Source organism: Salmo salar, chromosome ssa29 (genome assembly GCF_905237065.1).
Source record: "Salmo salar chromosome ssa29, Ssal_v3.1, whole genome shotgun sequence".
In the NCBI taxonomy this organism is placed as follows: Eukaryota; Metazoa; Chordata; class Actinopteri; order Salmoniformes; family Salmonidae; genus Salmo; species Salmo salar.
The window spans coordinates 170,204-193,604 of NC_059470.1; positions in this window are offsets into that span (position 1 = coordinate 170,204).

Here is a 23,401-nt window from a genome sequence, read left to right on the forward strand (position 1 = left end):
TGTCCCCTTAGCAGAAAAACACCCTCAAAGCATAATGTTTCCACCTCCATGTTTGACGGTGGGGATGGTGTTCTTGGGGTCATAGGCAGCATTCCTCCTCCTCCTCCAAACACGGTGAGTTGAGTTGATGCCAAAGAGCTCCATTTTGGTCTCATCTGACCACAACACTTTCACCCAGTTGTCCTCTGAATCATTCAGATGTTCACTGGCAAACTTCAGACGGGCAAGTATATGTGCTTTCTTGAGCAGGGGGACCTTGCGGGTGCTGCAGGATTTCAGTCCTTCACGGCGTAGTGTGTTACCAATTGTTTTCTTGCTGACTATGGTCTCAGCTGCCTTGAGATCATTGACAAGATTCTCCCGTGTAGTTCTGGGCTGATTCCTCACCGTTCTCATGATCATTGCAACTCCACGAGGTGAGATCTTGCATGGAGCCCCAGGCCGAGGGAGATTGACAATTCTTTTGTGTTTCTTCCATTTGCGAATAATCGCACCAACTGTTGTCACCTTCTCACCAAGCTGCTTGGTGATGGTCTTGTAGCCAATTGCAGCCTTGTGTAGGTCTACAATCTTGTCCCTGACATCCTTGGAGAGCTCTTTGGTCATGGCCATGGTGGAGAGTTTGGAATCTGATTGATTGATTGCTTCTGTGGACAGGTGTCTTTTATATAGGTAACAAGCTGAGATTAGGAGCACTCCCTTTAAGAGTGTGCTCCTAATCTCAGCTCGTTACCTGTATAAAAGACACCTGGGAGCCAGAAATCTTTCCGATTGAGAGGGGGTCAAATACTTATTTCCCTCATTAAAATGCAAATCAATTTATAACGTTTTTGACGTGGTTTTTCTGGATTTTTTTGTTGTTATTCTGTCTCTCACTGTTCAAATAAACCTACCATTAAAATTATAGACTGATCATTTCTTTGTCAGTGCGCAAACGTACAAAATCAGCAGGGGATCAAATACTTTTTTCCCTCACTGTAGATACATACATACATATATACATGCATACATGCATGCATACATACCAGGGTTTCTGTTCGCCGGTGATAGACGGCTTTTTTTGCAAAAATTATAATAATGACAAGCCCTAAAATAAAACTGGCTCTGGCCAATTGTCCGGGAGAACAAAAAAAATACCATTTGTAAAATAATACTTTTTAGCCAATTAATTGATGGAAATATCAGTCGATGTAAACACATTTGACTGGTCATGCTTATCGATTTATAGGTTAATTTGCATAATTTAGTGGATTTACGGACCTTTATGAAAGCTGTAGCACAGCATACAGATACAGAGCCTATGAGCTGAAAATATGTCACACAGTGCGAAACCTGCTGCTACAGCTTTCATAAAGGTACTTCGTTGCTGCTGGAGTGAAACGTGCTTTTACAAGCCCAATCATTGAGTAACAATTCTAAATGCAATTCACGTGGTAGAAAATGTTTTTATGACCATGATTAAAAAGAGCTACTATTTTTATTTCTCAAATGTTTATTGAAGCGCTGTAGGCAGACTTCAGCGCATTACACACCACTTTGCAATGAGCTGGAGGCAGTATGCATTTTGAAAGCGTAATTGTTTGAAGCCTGAACGTTTTACTTCATATTATGAGGCATATCTTACCTTGCTTCAAAGTAAAATCCGAACATAGAAACGTGGAGGCAATTATTTTATAAAGACTTCCATATGCCATTGAAACCAGTAGCCTATTTTTCTCCTGTTCTAGGCCTATTGTTTTTCAAATAAACAATTATTGTCATATTAGAAACCCATGCTAGTTTTTGCATCCTTAGATCTCCCCTCTTTCTAAATTCCTAACAGATATTTTAATCTCTGGCTGCGGTGCAGTTTTGACAACAGTGTTTTCCGCGAATTGCATAGCCTACTGCCTTGTGTGAATTGCTGTGCTTATAATGTAAAGAAATAAATACTTTGAGGCTAAATGTTCTGATCTGTTGCATCAGCCTCATTGATAAAAAAAATATAGCCTAGGACTACTAGTTGTATGAATTCTACTGAATCATCCCTCAATTGTCCCATAGTCTGTTTGGAATAGGCTATTTCTTTCTTGCACAGAACAACAAACTGACCATTAGAATAGGTAAACTTTTCTACTATGGGGGATATTACTATGGGGTATTAGATTGACATAGGCTAGTGATTTTGCTTGTCTTTATGGCTGAGGAAGAGTAAATGTTGCAGTTATTTAAACATCTTCAAAGTATGCATCGAAATTCGGTAAGAAGAACACGCTGTTGCATCCTCGATTTGTATGTTCTGTTAAGATGAAAAACCATAATCTAAATGTGATTTCTGTCATTCTGAGCCCTGTGGGTGGACGACCTAATCAGGTTACTCATCCAATGCATATGGGTCCGGTATATTTCTCAAATTTCCGTAAAATTAAAATGCTGTGGCACATTTTCCTAACGGAAACCACAATGCATACATACTGTACATAAATATAAATAACTGTTTCATTTTGTGACATTTTAATATCCAATTTAGCTGTAAGACCATCAAAAATTAAGCTAAACCACACTCACAGGGATATGGGAGAAATAGTATGTAGTGTTTATGACCCAGGCCTTTCAATGACTGTCATCCCCTGAAGAACATGTCTGCATCCCAAGGCACCCTATTCCCTATATAGTGCACTAATTTGGACCAGAGCCTATGAACTATATAGTAGTGCACTATATAGGGGACAGGTGCCATTTGGGACATTGACAATGGGTTATTTGCTTTGAGATCCTACAATGATCAACTTCAATGTCGTCCCACAGAAAGTCGCATTCCTTTAGCTTCAGTGGAAGAGTCTCCTCTTAGTGTCGTTGAAAAGACCATTGTGCAAACTTGACTTGTGGGCAATCTCTCCAGTAACGACACCCTATCTTTCTGCTGAGGAGAAAACGCATGGCGGAGGAGCTTACAAAATGATACTTAGAGAGCAGAGCAAAAGGATAGACATAGAAGAGAAACACTTCACTTTAGGCATTTTTCTGTGAGACAAGTGAAGAAAACCCCCAGAGGTCGTGAGGTCAGACCACTCTGCAAGCCCATGCCCGGAAACCAAGTCAGCAACCAAGATGAAAGTCAGCCTAAATAATCCTGCAAAGTGCTGCTCGCCCCCGGAGCTCAAACTCCTACACACATACACACACACACACACACACACACACACACACACACACACACACACACACACACACACACACCCTTACCCTTCCCAATCCGTACCAACTACAGGCTCTTAAGTTCACATCCATTGGGCAAATGAGCAATTCATGGACATAGTGGAACTAAGAAACTGTCACAGTAACAGGATTTGTGTTTAAGGATGGGATAGGGTTAAGCCTGTCAGCCTGAGAGAGGGAGTGGTCACCTACCATAGCCTGGGGCTTATTTAGGCATTTCAGACATGATGTCCTGTCACTGATAAGCTATGGGACCAGTTTTGACATGCCATCATCCCTCTATCCATCTGTCCCTCCCTCAGTCCCCCCATTCCCTTTCCCTCCTTCCAGACAGTCAGTATAGTTATATAAACACACACACTCATATACAGTATGATGACCCCCTGCAGCCTCTTTTGAGCGGTACAATTGCTTCTCAAATTTTTTCAAAAGTAAGATTGACACCATCAGAACAAACAGCATGGCCTCTAAGATGACCTGCAGCCCATCTCCTAAGCCCCCAACTCAGACTGCCCCTCCCCTTAGCAACTTCACAGAAGTCCCATCCACCGCTGTGCAGTCAATCATCTTTAAAATGAAGGCCACCACTAACTCCCTTGACCCTATACCTACATCCATACTCCAAACCTGCTCATCTAGCCTGCTTCAGTTTGTCACCACCCTCATCAACAAGTCCCTGATGACTGGGGAGAGATAATCACTCTTCAAAACAGCTGCAGTCACCCCCTTTCAGAAGAAACCCAACTTTGTCCACAACATCATATCCAACTACAGACCCATCTCCAACCGAATACTCATACTAACCACACTAACCATACTATTTGTGATGTAAATTGAGTATGTAGTATGCTTATTGGTCATAGTATGGATATAGTTAGCATGCCAAAAGTTCCCGGATGTCGTACAACATTGTCCAAAATACAAAGTATACAAGCAGTGGACACTATTTCCGAGCTTTTAGGGCCCATAATGCAATTCTTCATTTAAAAAAGCGTGTGGCTTAAAAAAATATATCAGATTTGAAGAAAATGGCGGAAAATATGCAGCAGAAGTCTGAGAGTGGATACAAATTCATTGCTTTAACTAATTATGGCAAATCTTAAGAAATGTTGAGCAATGTAATAAGTAATGACTTTTCAAATAAGTTACGTGACGTTGGCTGACAATTTGTAAGCTATGCTAGCCTTACGAACCGCATAGCATATTACAGCAGATGCTTGTATGTTCCAGTATGTTAGCTAGCTACCTAACATTAGTTGGCTGCTAATACATTAAATTGCCAGTAAATTTACTTTACACTATCAAACTAACTACCCAACATGTATTGACTTTATTATTCATGTCATTCTTATCTTAGCCTAAGTGGTCTAGTCGTTGTGCGTTCTCAATGGACATTGTTAATGAAGTCAAAATATGTCTAGCTATTAATTTGTTATGCTAACAAGCTAGCAAGAAGTAGCATAGCAACAGCATCAACTTCCAGTAGACAAGCAAAGCGCAAGTACACTCAACTGAAAGTATCAAATCAAACACAAATACAATTGTATTGGTCACATATACATGGTTAGCAGATGTTAATGTGAGTGTAGCAAAATACTTGTGCTTCTAGTTCTGACAGTGCAGTATTATCTAACAAGTAATCTAACAATTCCACAACAACTACCTAATACACACAAATCTAAAGGGATTAAATAAGAATATGTATATATAAATATATGGTTGAGCGATGATCGAGTGGCATAGGCAAGATTCAATAGATGGTATAAAATACAATATATACAAATGACATGAGTAATGTAAGATATGTAAACATTATTAAAGTGGCATTATTAAAGTGACTAGTGATCAATTTATTAAAGTGGACAATGATTTAAGTCTGTACGTAGGCAGCAGCCTCTAAGTGTTAGTGATGGCTGTTTAACAGTCCAGATAGAAGCTGTTTTTCAATCTCTCGGTCACAGCTTTGATGCACCTGTACTGACCTCGCCTTCTGGATGATAGTGGGGTGAACAGGCAGTGGCTCAGGTGGTTGTTGTCCTTGATGATCTTTTTGTCCCTCCTGTGACATTAGATGCTGTAGGTGTCCTGGAGGGCAGGTAGTTTGCCCCCGGTGATGCTTTGTGTAGACCGCACCACACTCTGGAGAGCCTTGCAGTTGTGCGCGGTGCAGTTGCCGTACCAGGCGGTGATACAGCCTGACAGGATGCTCTCAATTGTGCATCTGTAAAAGTTTTAGGTGACAAGCCAAAGTTCTTCAGCCTCCTGAGGTTGAAGAGGCGGTGTTGCGCCTTCTTCACCACACTATCTTTGTCGGTGGACCATTTCAGTTTGTCTGTGATGTTTACGCGAAGGAACTTAAAACGTTTCACCTTCACTGCTGTCCCGTCGATGTGGATAGGGGGGTGCGCCCTCTGCTGTTTCCTGAAGTCCACGAGCATCTCCTTTGTTTTGTTGACATTGAGTGAGAGGTTGCTTTCCTGGCATCACACTCCGAGTGCCCTCACCTCCTCACTGTAGGCTGTCTCGTCGTTGGTAATCAAGCCCACTACTGTTGTGTTGTCTGCAAACTTGATGATTGAGTTGGAGATGTGCATTGCCACGCAGTCATGGGTGAACAGGGAGTACAGGAGGGGGCTGAGCACACACCCTTGTGGGGCCCCAGTGTTCAGGATCAGCGAAGTGGAGATGTTGTTTCCTACCTTCCCCACCTGGGAGTGGCCCGTCAGGAAGTACAGGACCCAACTGCACAGGGCGGAGTTGAGACCCAGGGCCTCAAGCGTAACGATGAGCTTGAAGGGTACTATGGTGTTGAAGGCTGAGCTGTAGTCAATGAATAGCATTCTTAAATAGGTATTCCTCTTGTCCAGATGGGATAGGGCAGTGTGATGGTGATTGCATCATCTGTGGACCTTTTGGGACGGTATGCAAACTGAAGTGGGTGTTGGGTGGCAGGTAAGGTGGAGGTGATATGATCCTTGACTAGTCTCTCAAAGCAAATCATGATGACAGAAGTGAGCGCTATGGGGCGATAGACATTTAGTTCAGTTATTTTTCCCTTCTTGGGTACAGGAACAATGGTGGACATCTTGAAGCATGTGGGGACAGCAGATATCTGAAACTTTGAACATCCCACGGAGCACCATTAAATCCGGTGTAAAAAATGGAAAGAATATGGCACCACAACAAACCTGCCAAGAGAGAGCCGCCCACCAAAGCTCATGGACCAGGCAAGGAGGGCATTAATCAGAGAGGCAACAAAGAGACCAAGATAACCCTGAAGGAGCTGCAAAGCTCCATGAAGTATCTGTCCATAGGACCACTTTAAGCTGTTCACTCCATAGAGCTGGGCTTTACGGAAGAGTGGCCAGAAAAAAAGCCATTGCTTAAAGAAAAAAATAAGCAAACATTTTTGGTGTTTGCCAAAAGGCAGGTGGGAGATTCCCCAAACATATGGAAGAAGGAACTTTGAAATTGAGCTTTTTGGCCATCAAGGAAAACACTATGTCTGGCACAAACCCAACACCTCTCATCACCCCGAGAACATCATGCCAGTGAAGCATGGTGGTGGTAGCATCATGCTGTGGGGATGTTTTTCATCGGCAGAGGCTGGGAAACTGGTCAGAATTGAAGGAATGATGGATGGCGCTAAATACAGGGAAATCCTTGAGGCAAACCTGTTTCAGTCTTCAAGAGATTTGAGACTGTCCTGCTGGAAGGTGAACCTCCGTCCCAATGACCCTAAGCATACTGCTAAAGCAACACTCGAGTGGTTTAAAGGGAAACATTTAAATGTCTTGGAATGGGCTAGTCAAAGCCCAGACCTCAATCCAATTGAGAATCTGTGGTATGACTTAAAGATTTCTGTACACCAGCAGAATCCATCCAACTTGAAGGAGCTGGAGCAGTTTTGCCTTGAAGAATGGGCAAAATCCCAGTGACTAGGTGTGCCAAGCTTATAGAGACATACCCCAAGAGACTTGCAGCTGTAATTGCTGCAAAAGGTGTCTCTACAAATTACTGACTTTGGGGGGGTTAATAGTTATACACGCTCAAGTTCAGTTTTTTTGTCTTATTTCTTGTTTGTTTCACCCAAAAATATTTTGCATCTTCAAAGTGGTAGGCATGTTGTGTAAATTAGATGATCCAAACCCCCCAAAAATCTATTTTAGTTCCAGGTTGTAAGGCAACAAAATAGGAAAAATGCCAAGGGGGTGAATACTTTTGCAAGCCACTGTATATACTCATTAAGTACTGGTATTCCAACACAACTCTGGAGAAGGTAGTTTCTAACCAGCTTCAATCCCATCTATCTTCGAATCAGCTGTACAACCTTTTCCAATCTGGCTTCCATTCCTTGTACAGCACTGAAACAGCTCTGGTAAAAGTTATCAATGTTTTACGGATGGCTGCAGCTTCTGGATCACTTAGCATCTTCCTACTCTTAGATCTCAGTGCTGCTTTTGACTCCGTTGACCACAACATCCTCCTGCAGCATCTCAGAGGGCACACTGCAGTCTCTGGAACTAGTCTGAACTGGTTCTCCTACCTCTCCAATAGGAAGCAATACCCTGTGCCTGTGCATCGACTACTGAGGTCTCAACGACATCCTGGTGATGAACCGCTACCCACTACTTCTCATCTCCTTGACCTTCGAGCCGCTCCAGGGGCCCACCGTGTTCTCCAAGCTGGACCTATGGAACGCTTACCACCTGGTGCGGGTACGGGAAGGGGACGAGTGGAAGACTGCCTTCAACACGGCCATCGGCCACTACGAGTACCTGGTCATGCCCTTTGGCCTTACCAACGACCCTGCTGTGTTCCAGGCTCTGGTTAATGATGTTCTCCATGACATGCTGAACCGGTTAGTCTTTGTCTACCTCGATGACATCCTCGTTTTCTCCCGCTCCACCCAAGAACACCTGCTCCATGTCCAACAGTTTCTCCAACACCACCTGGAGAACCAGCTTTTTGTAAAAGCAGAGAAGTGCGAATTCCATCGTTCTGGGATACATCATCACTGCATTGAGCGAACAGTTGGATCCTGGGAAGGTGAGAGCGGTGGTCGATTGGCCCCAGCCTACGTCCAGAGTACGGCTACAGCGGTTCCTGGGTTTTGCCAACTTTTATCACCACATTATCTGGGGCTACAGCACCCTGGCTTCCCCCTGTCTGCACTCACCTCTCCTAAGGTTCCGTTTACTTGGTCCCCAGCTGCTGATCGGGCGTTCTGGGATCTCAAACATCGCTTCACCACAGCTCACATCTTGGTTCATCCTGACCCATCCCGCCAGTTCGTGGTGGAGGCCAATGCTTTGGATGTCAGAGTAGGGGCTGTCCTGTCCCAGCCATCTGCCCTGGACCTCAAGTTGCATCCATATGCCTTCTTCTCCCACCACCTCAACACCACGGAGAGGAACTACGATGTGGGGAATCGTGAGCTTCTCGTGGTGGAGATGGCGTTGGAGGAGTGGAGGCACTGGCTGGAGGGGGCGGAACATCCATTCATTGTGTTGACTGACCACAAAACCAGGAATATGTCTGCACCGCCAAGCACCTCAATTCCAGGCAGGCTCGGTGCGCCCTATTATTCACCCAGTTCAACTTCTCTCTCTCCTACCGGCCGGGATCCAAGAATGTCATGCCGAGCCGAGCGGAAAGAGAGAGAGAAGAGAGGAAAGCCCTGCAGTAGCCTCCTGCAGCTTGCTTCCCTCCCTCTCTCTCCGTGGTGAAGAGATGTTTTGTGCGATGCTCCAGTGAAAAGGATTTTCCAACCAGGGGCGTTTGGTAAGGAGGGGAACATTTTAAGTCAATCACCACACTGTGAAGCATCAACTGTTATGTGGTGCTGGTGGCGCTCATAATATTCCTGTTAGAAAGCGTGTGGCTGAGTTCCAAATGGCACCATATTCCCTATATAGGGCTCTGGTTGAAAGTAGTGCACTACGTAGGAAATTAACAGTATAGAGTGTCATTTGGGATACAAACTGCGATTCATATTGCTGGTGTTACTGTTATTCTCCAATATGAGGACCAATATTGAAATGTGCACTCAGACAACAAAGACAATACAGTTCAAGTCTATTTCCAAACATTCACATTCAAGTATTTAGTCCAGGTTTGAAAGACAACTGAAGGAACACCTTGGGTGTCAGACAATCCTTTTGATCCAAGAAGAGAGAAAGAAAGCGACACAGGTGAACTATATGTGAAAAAAAATTATGGATGCTGCTGCTACTCGCTGTTCATTATCTATGCTTTACCCCTACCTACATGTACATATTACCTCAGTTGCCTCGACAAAGCAGTACCCCCTCACATTGACTCGGTACCCTTGTATATGTAACAGTTCCGTCCCTCTCCTCGCCCCAACCTGGGCTCGAACCAGGGACCCTTGCACACATCAACAACTGACACCCATGAAGCATCGTTACCCATCGTGCCACAAAAGCCGCAGCCCTTGCAATGCAAGGGGAAACCCTACTTCAAGTCTCAGAGCGAGTGACGTCACTGATAGAAATGCTATTAGTGCGCACCACCGCTAACTAACTAGCCATTTCACATCGGTTACATATACAGCCTCGTTATTGTTACTCTTATATTTTTTTACTTTAGTTTATTTAGTACATTTTCTTTAGTCTTATTTTTCTTACAACTGCATTGTTGGTTAAGGGCTTGTAAGTAAGTATTTCATGTTAAGTTCTACACCTGTTGTATTCAATTTGATTTGACAATGATATTATCCTAACAAACTAAGAAACTGTTGGATGGGTATATTGACTGTAGGAGATGAGGGGCAAACTATGTTGTTGTTTTTGTTGTTTTTGTCTCTATCTCGCTGTCACTTTTCCGTTGTAATGAGTAACTTGCATAGTTTGCTGTGCCCTAGTGTGCTATTCATTGAAACAAAATTGCATGATTTGCTGTGCCATAGTGTGCTATCCATTGAAACAGAATTGTATGGGTTGCTGTGCTTAACAGTGCTACTCATGGAAACAGAATTGTGTGATTTTGTATGCCAAGTTTGGGATTTGCTGTGTTTTGGAATATTTACTTTTTGCCGCATAAATTTGCCATTTCTTTTTTGATTTACACTGCCTGCTTTTACTTCTGGTCAGGGAAAGTAAATAGGGCCTCTTTAGGACTGTTTTTGACTCTGGACTTGTCTGTGCGCTTGCCAGGGTCAGTTCTTACTGCTGTAGGCCCCAGGTGGACCTGCTGTTGATGTCTGTTAGTTTTGATTTGATCTACCAAGGAGTACTGACTACTCCCTTTGTATGGATTTACTTGCTACAATAAAGATTGTTTGTAAGTGCAACCTTTTGTTCTGTATAGTGTGTTCTGGGGATTGAAACAAACCTGGTGTAACTAGACAAGTGTAACTTACCTGGTACTTACCTAACTAGTTATTCCCGTGACACAGATGATGCAGGAGGGGGTAGGAATGGAGAGGAAAAAGAGAGGAAACGGGAGGGAAGGTCACACTGTAAAAGTTAGAATACCTACTCTCCTTTCTTCTCTCCTCGCAACTCCTCTCCAATGTGTCGGCACAGACCCCAAATCTCATATGAATCAATCAGCAGGTAACCCCATACTTCTCCTGTCTGTGGTATTTAACAGAAGCATTTGACATCACCATGCTCTCTCAGACAGAGTGAAACTCTGCACCCGTTTACTGCCCATGTCAGACACTACACCCCTCATTCACTAAACAGTAAGGGTGGGGCTGGAAAAGGGACAAGGAGATGACAGTGGTGTACTGAGTACGTGTCATATTTTGTCAGTCGGTAGAAGGGGTACAAAGCGGACGCCTGTGTGCAACAAGATTTTGAATTTAGATAATATTTCACTGTCTATATTCTGCCTCCCTCCAACTGTGCTCTGAATAAGATGGGCATCTCTTGCCTGCCCTGGATATTATGAATGTTGAATTGTTTCTGTTTTCATTGAAAATTACACTGATCTTTTTGTTTATTTCTACTACACAGGTGTAGAAACAGCTTGATTTGTTTCATAATATTCACATATGGGATTAATCATAGGGCTAATTAATGGAGGTTCTGTTCCGTTTCATGTTTACACTGGGCTAAAGCAATTACAGGAACCTTACTGTTTGGAATACAGTGTCAAATAAATGTTTTTTTTCTTAGCAGCACTTAAGGGGAGTAATAGTTTATCCATAGGGATGTGTGTGTGTGCTCCCGATGTGCGAACGAGATAAAGACTTGCATGGCAAAAGAACGCCCAGGCCAACACAAGACCATTATTACACCAATGCGTGCATTTTTCTTCCCACCCCCTCTTTTTTTCTCCCTCACTCCACCAAACAATATCTGTATTCAACATTTTAAAAGCAATGTCAGTCACATATGAGTGAAGCAAATGCTGAGAGACATGCCATTGGAGTAGTCAGAGGCATTTTTCCAGGGCGCTCCGCTCGCCTTGCTCACAAGGCATTGCAGCAAATCAAAAGATCTGACTTATCTTGGAGTTATCGTTGCATTCCACAGTGTCTGTGTGTGTTGTTTGCCTGCAATGACAACAAGCTCAGTCCGATGATGCTGTGACACACCGCCCCAGACCATGACGGACCCTCCACCTCCAACTCTACATTCGATGTCCTCACCCACCTGCTTTGTAATTCCATGGAGCCTCAGGTTCCACCTGTGCTGGTATCTCTCTGCCTCATTCCCCTTTTGACTGAGTTCAGCCACCTTCTTTTTATTTTCCAGGCAGATAGTTTCCACCTTCCTCATGTCACTTTTGAGGGTTTTAACTTCTCCTGAGATAAAGTCGACAGATTTTTTTATGCCCTCATCATATTCCTCCTAACCATGTCCTCCAAGCCGTTTTTGCTGTCAAAAACATCACAATATTGTTTTGAAGTGACATACCCTATTGCCCTCAAATATTTGGACTGGAGTGTCGGCATCTTAAGGTAACGGTCTGAGCTGGGGACTGGATGGATGCAGGTTGTCAGCATTGTGGTCCATGCATACACATTTTTCATCACCAACAGCAGTATTCCCCCCCCCCCCCCAGTTACATTCTGAAGAGGAGTAGCTTCTTTTGCTGTCAATTGTCCATCTGATGACTTATTTTGGTTCTGGTGTAGACAAGCTAGTTTTTGAGCTAGCTAGCTTATTTAAGAGTTGTATAGGTGAATAACTTGCAGAAACTTTGGTAAACAAACTAACCTATATTCATACGGGTTTTATGATCTTAGTAATGACCAAATGGTCATATTTGGGTGAGGAAATCCAATAATTCCTTCAGCTACCGAAATAACGCATCTGCACTGACCGACCTGGCGTATGCCTCTACTCTGAACTGTGTGTGCTGAGATTTTGGCACCCAGAGCTGTTGAGGCATCACCCAAGTGGCTGCTACATATTGTGAAGGAGAAGTCCAGTGTCTACACGATTGTCAGAAGACTCCATTTTCATCAACCATCTCTTTGACTACGTTCCTCTGATCAAGCCATGAACTGTCCCTCTCCATCTTTGGCGGATGCATGCACTCAAAGACTTGCCCTCTTTTGGTTGACCTAACCAACTATAGCTAGGCTACTCATGATGATGTATTGCTTGTCTATTTTATGTATTGCTTGTCTAAATTATACAAAATATGGTTTATTTAGTTGAGTTTAGAACAAAAAGCTCTGAAGGCCAAGAGCAGTGTTCGAGTTTCTTTTTTCTTTTAACGTATCTAATTGTTACCATACACCTGCAACAAGATAGCTCAGATGTGCGAGTGCATTTTTTATGTTGAAATGTTGAAAGAAAAACACACCAATGGTAGATGTACCAATATCAGATATATTGTTTGAATATAAACAAGAAACACTTTTCAATAAGAACAGAAATCCGCTTTGTGTTTAAAAATAGGACTACACTTAAAACAGCACAAAATACATAAAACAAATTCTTAATAATCAGTTCACTGGCTAACGTTGGAGTCCAGCTAGCCACGATTAGCGGTCCTCAGCTATCCATTAGCTCGAAAAACTATCGCCTATTTTTGTACAGCGCGACTCAGACCAGAGCTTACCATACCTATTCTCTCTCCATATCCCCGGATTTCTACCGCAGGCTCTGGACGTTTACACCTGGATCTTGCAGCTAGCTAGCTGCTACCTGAGTGACTATTGGCAACGTTGGTCCCGGAGTTAACATAAATTATTCCCGGAGCTAGCCAGCTGAAGAGTTTCATCAGCCACTCCTGGGCTATTCCGGAGCTAGCCAGCTGAAGAGTTCCATCAGCCTCTCCTGGGCTACAATCACCTATCCGGACCCGTTTTACTGCCGATGCGGAGCCCCATCGGGCCTTCACGACTGGACCACCGACGTTATCTGCCCGAGGGAGTTATCCAACTGGCCCCTCCGTCGCGACGTAGCCCGAATGCCCATCTGCGGCCCGCTAATCGTTAGCTGTCTTATCGGCTGCTATCTGAATAGGTCTATCGGACAATTTTCTTGGGCCACTATAACTAACTATTGTGCCAATTGGACTGGTCCCCCCTACCACACGGAACCCCACTAATCTACAGATGGAATCGCATGAGGTGGCTAAAAACAGACCTCCTCCATCTTCTACCAGCTTGCTACCTATGGCTCGGCTAGCTATCTAACTCTCACTGGACCCTTTGATCACTCGGCTAAGCATGCCTCTCCTTAATGTCAATATGCCTTGTCCATTGCTGTTCTGGTTAGTGTTTATTGGCTTATTTCACTGTAGAGCCTCTAGCCCTGCTCATTATACCTTATCCAACCTCTCAGTTCCTCCACCCACACATGCTACGACATCTTCTGGTTTCAATGATGTTTCTAGAGACAATATCTCTCTCATCATCACTAAATGCCTAGGTTTACCTCCACTGTACTCACATCCTACCATACCTTTGTCTGCACATTATACCATGAAGCTATTTTATCGCCCCCAGAAACCTGCTCCTTTTTCTCTCTATTCCGGTCGTCACAGACGACCAATTCTTATAGCTTTTAGCCGTACCCTTATCCTTATACTTCTCTGTTCCTCTGGTGATGTAGAGGTGAATCCAGGCCCTGCAGTGCCTAGCACCACTCCTACTCCCCTGGCGCTCTCTTTTGATGACTTCTGTAACCGTAATAGCCTTGGTTTCATGCATGTTAACATTAGAAACCTCCTCCCTAAGTTTGTTTTATTCACTGCTTTAGCACACTCTGCCAACCCGGATGTCCTAGCCGTGTCTGAATCCTGGCTTAGGAAGTCCACCAAAAACTCTGAAATCTTCATCCCTAACTACAACGTTTTCAGACAAGATAGAACTGCCAAAGGGGGCGGTGTTGCAATCTACTGCAGAGATAGCCTGCAGAGTTCTGTCCTACAATCCAGGTCTGTATTCAAATAATTTGAACTTCTACTTTTAAAAATCCATCTCTCTAAAAACAAGTCTCTCACCGTTGCCGCCTGCTATAGACCACCCTCGGCCCCCAGCTGTGCTCTGGACACCATATGTGAACTGATTGCCCCCCATCTATCTTCAGAGCTCGTGCTACTAGGTGACCTAAACTGGGACATGCTTAACACCCCAGCCATCCTACAATCCAAGCTTGACGCCCTCAATCTCACACAAATTATTAATGAACCCACCAGGTACCACCCCAAAGCCGTAAACACTGGCACCCTCATAGATATCATCCTAACCAATTTGCCCTCTAAATACACCTCTGCTGTTTTCAACCAAGATCTCAGCGATCACTGCCTCATTGCCTGCATCCGTAATGGGTCTACGGTCAAACGACCTCCACTCATCACTGTCAAATACTCCCTGAAACATTTCAGCGAGCAAGCCTTTCTAATCGACCTGGCCCTGGTATCCTGGAAGGATATTGACCTCATCCCGTCAGTAGAGGATGCCTGGTTATTTTTTGTAAATGCCTTCCTCACCATCTTAACCTCTTATGGCTAGGGGGCAGTATTTTCACGGCTGGATAAAAAACGTACCCGATTTAATCTGGTTACTAATCCTACCCAGTAACTAGAATATGCATATACTTATTATATATGGATAGAAAACACCCTAAAGTTTCTAAAACTGTTTGAATGGTGTCTGTGAGTATAACAGAACTCAAATGGCAGGTCAAAACCTGAGAGATTCCTTTACAGGAAGTGGCCTGTCTGACCATTTCTGGAACTTCTTTGCCATCTCTATCTTTTACTAAGGATCTCTGCTCTAACGTGACACTTCCTACGTCGTCCATAGGCGCTCAGAGCCCGGGAAAAACCTGAATGTCGTCATCCCAGCCCCAGGCTGAAACACATTATCGCCTTTCTCAAGTGGCCGATCAAGGGACTGTGGGCTTAGGCGCCTGTCTTTGTGATTTTTTCCTCTGTTTGCCGAAAAGGAGATTCCCGGTCGGAATATTATCGCTTTTCTACGAGAAAAATTGCATAAAAATTGATTTTAAACAGCGGTTGACATGCTTCGAAGTACGGTAATGGAATATTTAGAATTTTTTTGTCACGAATTGCGCCATGCGCACGACCCTTCTTTACCATTTCAGATAGTGTCTGGAACGCACGAACAAAACGCCGCTATTCGGATATAACGATGGATTATTTTGGACCAAACCAACATTTGTTATTGAAGTAGCAGTCCTGGGAGTGCATTCTGACGAAGACAACAAAGGTAATGAAACTTTTGTAATAGTAAATCGGAGTTTGATCAGGGCTAAACTTGGTCGGTGTCTAAATGGCTAGCCGTGATGGCTGGGCTATCTACTGAGAATATTGCAAAATGTGCTTTCACCGAAAAGCTATTTTAAAATCGGACATATCGAGTGCATAGAGGAGTTCTGTATCTATAATTCTTAAAATAATTGTTATGTTTTTTGTGAACGTTTATCGTGAGTAATTTAGTAAATTCACCGGATGTTTGCGGGGGCTATGCTAGTTCTGAACGTCACATGCTAATGTAAAAAGCAGTTTTTTGATATAAATATGAACTTGATTGAACAAAACATGCATGCATTGTATAACATAATGTCCTAGGGTTGTCATCTGATGAAGATCATCAAAGGTTAGTGCTGCATTTAGCTGTGGTTTTGTTTTTTGTGACATTATATGCTAGCTTGAAAAATGGGTGTCTGATTATTTCTGGCTTGGTACTCTGCTGACATAATCTAATGTTTTGCTTTTTTCGGACAATCGGAAATCGGACAATGTGATTAGATAAAGGAGAGTCTTGTCTTTAAAATGCTGTGAAATAGTCATATGTTTGAAATATTGAAGTTTTTGTATTTTTGAGGAATTTGTAATTCGCGCCACGCCTATCATTGGATATTGGAGCAGGTGTTCCGCTAGCGGAACGTCTAGACGTAAGAGGTTAAATAAGCATGCCCCATTCAAGAAATTTACAACCAGAAACAGATATAGCCCTTGGTTCTCCCCAGACCTGACTGCCCTTAACCAACACAAAAACATCCTATGGCGTTCTGCATTAGCATCAAACAGCCCCCGTGATATGCAACTTTTCAGGGAAGTTAGAAACCAATATACACTGGCAGTTAGAAAAACTAAGGCTAGCGTTTTCAAGCAGAAATTTGCTTCCTGCAACACAAATTCAAAAAAGTTCTGGGACATTGTAAAGTCCATGGAGAATAAGAACACCAACTGCCCACTGCACTGAGGATAGGAAACTCTGTCACCACCGATAAACCCACTATAATTGAGAATTTCAATAAGCATTTTTCTACGGCTGGCCATGCTTTCCACCTGGCTACCCCTACTGCAGTCAACAGCACTGCACCCCCCACAGCTACTCGCCCAAGCCTTCCCCATTTCTCCTTCTCCCAAATCCATTCAGCTGATGTTCTGAAAGAGCTGCAAAATCTGGACCCCTACAAATCAGCCGGGCTAGACAATCTGGACCCTTTCTTTCTAAAATTATCTGCCGAAATTATTGCAACCCCTATTACTAGCCTGTTCAACCTCTCTTTCGTGTCGTCTGAGATTCCCATAGATTGGAAAGCAGCTGCTGTCATCCCCCTCTTCAAAGGAGGGGACACTCTTGACCCAAATTGCTATATACCTATATCCATCCTACCCTGCCTTTCTAAGGTCTTCAAACGCCAAGTCAACAAACAGATTACCGACCATTTCGAATCACACCGCACCTTCTCCGCTATGCAATCTGGTTTCAGAGCTGGTCATGGGTCAAGGTCCTGGTCAAGGTCCTAAACGATATCGTAACCTCCATCGATAAGAAACAATACTGTGCTGCCGTTTTCATTGACCTGGCCAAAGCTTTCGACTCTGTCAATCACCACATCCTCATCGGCAGGCTCAATAGCCTTGGTTTCTCTAATGATTGCATCGCCTGGTTCACCAACTACTTCTCTGATAGAGTTCAGTGTGTCAAATTGGAGGGCCTGTTGTCCAGACCTCTGGCAGTCTCTATGGGGGTGCCACAGGGTTCAATTCTTGGGCCAACTCTTTTCTCTGTATACATCAATGATGTCGCTCTTGCTGCTGGTGAGTCTCTGATCCACCTCTACGCAGACGACACCATTCTGTATACTTCTGGCCCTTCTTTGGACACTGTGTTAACAACCCTCCAGATGAGCTTCAATGCCATACAACTCTCCTTCCGTGGCCTCCAAATGCTCCTAAATACAAGTAAAACTAAATGCATGCTCTTCAACCGATCGCTGCCTGCACCTGCCCGCCTGTCCTGCATCACTACTCTGGACGGTTCTGACTTAGAATATGTGGACAACTACAAATACCTAGGTGTCTCGTTAGACTGTAAACTCTCCTTCCAGACTCACATCAAACATCTCCAATCCAAAGTTAAATCAAGAATTGGCTTCCTATTTCGCAACAAAGCATCCTTCACTCATGCTGCCAAACATATCCTCGTAAAACTGACCATCCTACCGATCCTCGACTTTGGCGATGTCATTTACAAAATAGCCTCCAATACCCTACTCAACAAACTGGATGCAGTCTATCACAGTGCCATCCGTTTTGTCACCAAAGCCCCATATACTACCCACCACTGCGACCTGTACGCTCTCGTTGGCTGGCCTTCGCTTCATAATCGTCGCCAAACCCACTGGCTCCAGGTCATCTACAAGACCCTGCTAGGTAAAGTTCCCCCTTATCTCCGCTCACTGGTCACCATAGCAGCACCCACCTGTAGCACGCGCTCCAGCAGTTATATCTCTCTGGTCACCCCCAAAGCCAATTCCTCCTTTGGCCGTCTCTCTTTCCAGTTCTCTGCTGCCAATGACTGGAACGAACTACAAAAATCTCTGAAACTGGAAACACTTATCTCCCTCACTAGCTTTAAGCACCAGCTGTCAGAGCAGCTCACAGATCACTGCACCTGTACATAGCCCATCTATAATTTAGCCCAAACAACTACCCCTTCCCCTACTGTATTTATTTATTTAATTTTTCTCCTTTGCACCCCATTATCTCTATTTCTACTTTGCACTTTCTTCTACTACAAATCTACCATTCCAGTGTTTTACTTGCTATATTGTATTTACTTTGCCACCATGGACTTTTTTTGCCTTTACCTCCCTTATCTCACCTCATTTTCTCACATTGTACATAGACTTTTTTTTCTACTGAATTATTGACTGTATATTTATTTTTCTTCATGTGTTCTGTGTTGTTGTATGTTGTCGAACTGCTTTGCTTTATCTTGGCCAGGTCGCAATTGTAAATGAGAACTTGTTCTCAACTTGCCTACCTGGTTAAATAAAGGTGAAATAAAAAAATAATGGCCTCTAAAATGGCCATAAGGCATGCCTCCCTGGCAGTCACCTCTTCTCTTGCTTCTTCTCCATCATCCACAACTGGACCCTTCTGGAAGAGAGAGGGGCCCACAGCTGCACCTAGGGAGGAGGGGGAGATGATGACCTATGGGGTGATGGAGTGGCAGCCACCCAGCGCCTCATCCATCTCTGCATACCACTTCCTTGTGGCCTCCACTCCCTCTGTGGTGATTCCGGTGGTGGGAGCTTACAACTCCTGGATAAGGATAGCTTTCAACATACTGTAGGAATGGACCCTCACATCACATCAGCAGAAACCCGTTTTTCTGGATGGGGCCGGGCCTATTAACCTCTTTCAGACCAGGAACCCTGGTTGGCCAGAATAAGTCAAATTTGATGTGCCAGGCTTGAACGGCAGGGCCAGGATATGGCCTCAATCAGCCTGCTATCTTGATCCAAGGCTATATATCATGTATTCTAAACAAACCAGAAGAGCCCAAGTTGGAATATTTTTGCTCCAGTATATGACAGGGCAATAAAGTCATGAACCAGATACTTCCTCTTGACCACAGAAGGTAGCTAACCTTTTTTTAAGAAAATAGACCTAGTCATTCAACAATGGACTGTCGTGTCTTTCCTATCATTAATGTGATGACGATTATTTTATCAAATCAATTAACTATGTTTAAATTAATCCTGTAACAATTAACTCATTAGCAATCTTGGGGCACCACGAAAAAGTTTATTTAACGAGTTACCGTTTTCTGAATGAACTCTTATTAAAGATATAAATATCTCTTACATTTCAGTCATCAATCAGTCATTAATTAATTGTTACCTTCTATCAGTCTCATTCTGAATATTGCAAAATTCTTGGATATCTGCACAAACCCTAGCATAAATGATGAATCAGCAATACACAAATTGTCTTAATTATTTATTTACTAACTTACCAAATAATCACACAGAATTACATAAACACACAAACAGAATAGCTTACACATTGATTACTACATAATGCAATGAAAAGACCCTAGTGGACGAACCCGATATGTTGGCTTGATAGACAATGGAAAGGGGTGGGGACAGATAAAGAGCAGGAAGGACAGAATGGACACACTACATACAGTTGATAACTATGCTCATGGAAATGCAAATACCTTGCAGATGAACGGCTGCTCGTTCAAAAATAATCACACGTATGTCTTGTCGTCTCTCTGTTGAAATCACCCGGTCAATTTTCTGTTGAGAGTAATTCATCAGAAGTCCCTGTTCATGTTCCCCAGAAGTCACAATGTCTATTTTTTATGTTACTAGACAAGTCGTTAAGAACACATTTGTATTTACAACAGTAGGTTGTTAAAGGAATTTAATATCTTGATGATAATAATCAATAATCAATTCACCTTGACTAATGCCCAAGGTTTGTATAATTCGGGTTTAGATGGTGTCTCTGTGGGAGCCGTGGGAGTCCTCTCTGTGGGAGCCGTGGGAGTCCTCTCTGTCTGCTCCTGACTACCCCCACTGACCTTATGTATTTGTTTTACCATTAATTCCAATCTTTCAACATTCAAACATCCATCAAAATCGTATTTCTTCCTCCATTTCGGCCCAAAATAAATGTTCCTCTTATCTTTTCCCAGCATAAAACGTTAATCTCCCGTCAATACCGGGATTTCCTTAGAGGATTTACTACCCATGTTGTTAAAGTACACTCGTATTTATTCTGCTTCTTCTCCCAATCTAGAATTTTAGAAATATTATTCGTAAGAACCTTAAACTATCTTTTATTCTATGTGCTTTAATTTATACAACTCCGAACCAAATACGATCAGTGTCTACTCGTTGTTAATCTTTATGTGTATGCTATTTTACCGTTATTAACCTAGAATTTGGGGAATAATTATTCGCATGCAATATTACAAATTGCTTCTATCTCATCGCTCAAAAAGAACAAACGGCTTTTGTCTTGCGCCTGTTGATTCTAGCAATCTGTTTTCGTCTACAATTTGGGGAATAATTATTCGCATGCTATATTACAAATTGCTTCTATCTCATCGCTCAAAAAGAACAAACGCCTTTTGTCTTGCGACTGTTGATTCTAGCAATATGTTTTCGTTATTAACCTCTTACATCTAGATGTTCCGCTAGCGGAACACCTGCTCCAATATCCAATGATAGGCGTGGCGCGAATTACAAATTCCTCAAAAATACAAAAACTTCAATTTTTCAAACATATGACTATTTCACAGCATTTTAAAGATAAGACTCTCCTTAATCTAACCACACTGTCCGATTTCAAAAAGGCTTTACAACGAAAGCAAAACATTAGATTATGTCAGCAGCGTACCAAGCCAGAAATAATCAGACACCCATTTTTCAAGCTAGCATATAATGTCACAAAAACCCAGAAGACAGCTAAATGCAGCACTAACCTTTGATGATCTTCATCAGATGACACACCTAGGACATTATGTTATACAATACATGCATGTTTTGTTCAATCAAGTTCATATTTATATCAAAAACCAGCTTTTTACATTAGCATGTGACTAGCATGTGACTAGCATTCCCACCGAACACTGCCGGTGAATTTACTAAATTACTCATGATAAACGTTCACAAAAAGCATAACAATTATTTTAAGAATTATAGATACAAAACTCCTCTATGCACTCGATATGTCCGATTTTAAAATAGCTTTTCGGTGAAAGCACATTTTGCAATATTCTCAGTAGATAGCCCGGCATCACAGGGCTAGCTATTTAGACAACCAGCAGGTTTAGCACTCATCAAAGTCAGATTTACTATAAGAAAAATGTTATTACCTTTGTTGTCTTCGTCAGAATGCACTCCCAGGACTTCTACTTCAATAACAAATGTTGGTTTGGTCCAAAATAATCCATCGTTATATCCAAACAGCGACGTTTTGTTCGTGCGTCCCAGACACTATCTGAAATGGTAAATCAGGGTCGCGCGCATTGCGCAATTCGTGACCAAAAAAATCTAAATATTCCATTACCGTACTTCGAAGCATGTCAACCGCTGTTTAAAATCCATTTTTATGCCATTTTTCTCGTAAAAAAGCGATAATATTCCGACCGGGAATCTCCTTTTAGCTAAACAGAGGAAAGTAAACAAAGCTTTCGGTCGACGCGGGCACGAGCCTGAGTCTCACAGTAATGTAACCAGCCACTACCCAAACGCGCTACTTTGTTTCAGCCAGAGCCTGCAAAGCCACGATTCAGCTTTTTACCGCCTTCTGAGACCCTATGGCAGCCGTAGGAAGTGTCACGGGACAGCTAAGATCCTCACTCTTCAATAAACAGAGACAAGAAGAACGACACCTTGTCAGACAGGCCACTTGCTGCATGAAACCATGTCAGGTTTTTGCCTGCCAAATGAGTTCTGTTATACTCACAGACACCATTCAAACAGTTTTAGAAACTTTAGGGTGTTTTCTATCCATATGTAATAAGTATATGCATATTCTAGTTACTGGGTAGGAGTGGTAACCAGATTACATCGGGTACGTTTTTTATCCAGCCGTGAAAATACTGCCCCCTAGCCATAACAGGTTAACCTTCTATTCGCAATATAGAGTTGTTCTGCTAGAATGATTATACGTATCTATCCTAACCCGGTCTTTATCTCGCTCATAGACAAACACTGCAACCCGTTTTATTTTTAGGTTTTTACTGTCTGTCTTTTTCTCGCGATTTATTGACAGAATTCTCCTCACACGCAATCCCTCATCCCAGCATAGTTACTCTATCTCTCTCGAAACTTTATCTACAGAGGGGACTATCGATCAGACATTAGGTCGCATACGTATGCAACTATAAACTACTTTCCAGCGGTCGTAAAGCCCTAGTTAACAGCCTATTTATCTGTTGCTTCATGTAACTGTTGACACCAAAACCAAAATGTCCTAGGAGTGTCATCTGATGAAGATCATCAAAGGTTAGTGCTGCATTTAGCTGTGGTTTTGGTTTTTGTGACATATATGCTTGCTTTGAAAATGGCTGTGTGATTATTTTTGGCAGGGTACTCCCAGGACTTCTACTTCAATAACAAATGTTGGTTTGGTCCAAAATAATCCATCGTTATATCCAAACAGCGGCATTTTGTTCGTGCGTTCTAGACACTATCCTAAAGGCTAAATAAGGGTGACGAGCATGGCGCAATTCGTGACAAAAGAATTCTAAATATTCCATTACCGTACTTCGAAGCATGTCAACCGCTGTTTAAAATCAATTTTTATGCCATTTTTCTCATAAAAAAGCGATAATATTCCGACCGGGAATCTGCGTTTAGATAAACAGACAAAGGAAAATAAAGCATTCGGTCGAAGCGGGCACGCGCCTAAGCCCATAGTACTCTGAGTGGCCACTTGCCAAAAGCGATAAAGTGTTTCAGCCAGAGCCTGCCTCGATATC